Genomic DNA, 2,793 nt, shown 5'->3' on the forward strand with positions numbered 1-2,793 from the left:
GCACTCGCATCAAAAATACACCATAACATTACTACCTGGTATCAACTTAACGAGTACCCAGGTCTAAATTTTGCCAGTGCATCCCTAGTGTATAAAATCAACAATTATGGTCAAGATCCCAAAAAATGTTACTCCATTAAGGAGCTAAAACCAACAACATATTTGTGTCGGCACACTACAACACATAATGATACATGGTTGAAGTTTACTGAACTTTTCTTTAACCTAACGAATCTTGAACCAAAAAAGAATTTAAAAACATTTGTTTGGACTGGACGAAAGGAATGGACATACTGTGTGGGAAAATGTGAGACAAATATGGACGATTTTACTAGCCCTTATAATTGTTCATGGACATTACATCATTGTTTTGATCTAACCACATGTGGATATAGAAAGCCCACACAGTGTCCAAAGTTATATCCCACCCCTCCAGGTGGCCTTATCAAAGGAAATATAAACAAAACGTTGCTTCACGATGTTAATCTTGTGATAACACATGTGACATATAACATTTCTAACGTTTTGTCTGCTTATGTAGAACATTGTAATCATAATGATGAAACGTACACATGGCTACAGTCACGCATCGATGATTTAGTTTCTGATTACAAAAACAGACTTGCAGTTCAAATTCCACCTGCCCGTACAAAGCGAGACCTTTTTGGAAATATAGCAGGCCTTTTTGGATCAATTAATTCTATATCCAACACTTACAAAATAACAGGTCAATCTCAATTTTCAACATGGTTGGCAAATCAGGTGGCCACTGGTTTCCAACACATCACCAATAGTAATGAAAATATAATCAAAGCGGTCAGATCTGAAGCGCAGGCGCTTCTGATGGCCAGTCAAACAATTTTCAATCAGACCCGTACCATCGAGCATGACTTAGCCTGTAGATTGTATGCACAAGATTTGTTTACTGCACCAAGACAAGAAATTTTGGATCTTCGCCTTCATAAGACACCTAGACATGTTTTAAAAGATCTTATAGAAATTTTAGATCTACATAGATGGCTTACTTCAGAAAAAATGAAGAACATTAACTATTCTGAACTATTGTCAACATTAATGATGTATAATGGAAATGAATGTATTGGTTGTATTGGGTTTTTTGCCACTTTTCCCTCTAATTCACCCAGATCAAGTCTACCTAAATTCCACTACCATACGCTCTATTGGCGTTGTAGTGAAGGATCAGATCATTAAATGGGACCATCTTACGGGGTATTGAAGGGGCATTGAAACCTTATTTACCACTCGCACCTGTTGTCATGAAACTTCAAGTTACATTATCTGTACCTGCAACACTTTACAGCCTTTTTCTGCTAATGATTCTAAGCTCATCAATGTGCAGTCTTTGCATGGCCATTCCGATGCTGTCCAAGTGTCTCATACTCAGTGGTGCGTCGTGAGCGAGATGAATTCCTTTACCTACGGAGGTCTGACCTGCCTTGCAAATCACACTTTCTGCTTGGAAGTGAAAGAGGACTTTTCAATGGGCCAGATAAACATCCTAGGAAAGGTACCGCTGGACGTAGATGTTTCCCCATGGTGGGAGGACACTTTTTATGAGCAAGGCACACAAGCTTTGGTCAACACGATGGACTTAGTTCAAGGGATTCTTTTACAGACTGAATACCACCTCAACCAAGCACAAGTGGAAGCGAACCTGGCGAAAAGAACTGCAGAGATCTTATCTAGTTCCTCTACCCGCTCCCCTTGGTATGCTTACACCTGGTGGGACTGGATGTTTCGGGGATGTGCCATCGCCAGTGTGCTCATCTTCCTATTCACTCTCATCCAGTGCTGCTACTTCAGATGTCTCCTACGTGCGATGCGCACTTCAACCAATATGGCCATTGCGCTCAGTCCACTACGGGTACCAGCCTTACAGAAGCTACAAGTGTGAGCAAGCTGCAAGAAATCCATGGATAGTGGCCCCTCAGGGACTGCTCTGGATCTGCCCCAAGTGGCCAAGGGCGGAACTGATTTTGAATGATTTTTACAGAAGTGCCAGAGGACGAACACGTGCAATACCTTCAACCAGGCCACTAGACGCCGTCGTTGGGCTAGTGGGTGGAACCTTACATGGATATAGTTGAGGCAGAGGGCATTAAAGTTCCAAACTCTCTGATTGTTAGTGGCTTAACTAACAGCGAGCGTGATGAAGAGTTAATTGACCTCCTGAAAAGATATGGTTCTTTTGCCAGAACGCTTTTCATTAGCAAAAAAGAGTCAGAGTTTTACCAGAGTACAATAATTGAATATAACAGTGGTCAAGCTTTACAATCTCTTGAAGACCAGCTGCCTTATACTCACCGGCTCTCCAGTGATCCAAATATCACTTACCACGTGAGGGCATTGTCTAGCATCTTTACACAGCAGTTGGGCAGTAGCGTCACTAAATCCTACCTGGAAGGATTGAAAGAGATTGCAAAATTGAGTGGAACCAATTTTGAAGCAGTTTTAAGCCAGATGCTATCTCAAATGAGTGCAGAACTTACACCAGTGTCCACTGATCTTGCAGCTGGAGATGGAAGCCCAAATGAGCCACCATCCCCAGCACTCCCTGACGAGGGCATTGGTGCAGCACCTGTTAAGCCAAGTCAGGTAGATGAACCCCAGTCACAGTATACGCCTATTAAATCGAATGGGCCACCCCTCTTTACCTCTCAACAGATACTCAATCCACCTGAGGTCCAGAAACTCATAGTTCAATACGTTGTGAGGAGTGGTAAAATGGCTGCCCAGGGGGCCTGTATAATCCTGACTCCGAGTATTCTCCGG

At 42.5% G+C, this 2,793-nt stretch overlaps 1 pseudogene; it reads left to right on the forward strand.

The window, feature by feature from the left end:
- Positions 1-318: 318 nt before the first annotated feature.
- Positions 319-1,915, forward strand: LOC137007565 (uncharacterized; annotated as a pseudogene).
- The last annotated feature ends 878 nt before the right edge of the window (positions 1,916-2,793 follow it).

The sequence above is a fragment of the Chanodichthys erythropterus genome, chromosome 19, assembly GCF_024489055.1.
Source record: "Chanodichthys erythropterus isolate Z2021 chromosome 19, ASM2448905v1, whole genome shotgun sequence".
In the NCBI taxonomy this organism is placed as follows: Eukaryota; Metazoa; Chordata; class Actinopteri; order Cypriniformes; family Xenocyprididae; genus Chanodichthys; species Chanodichthys erythropterus.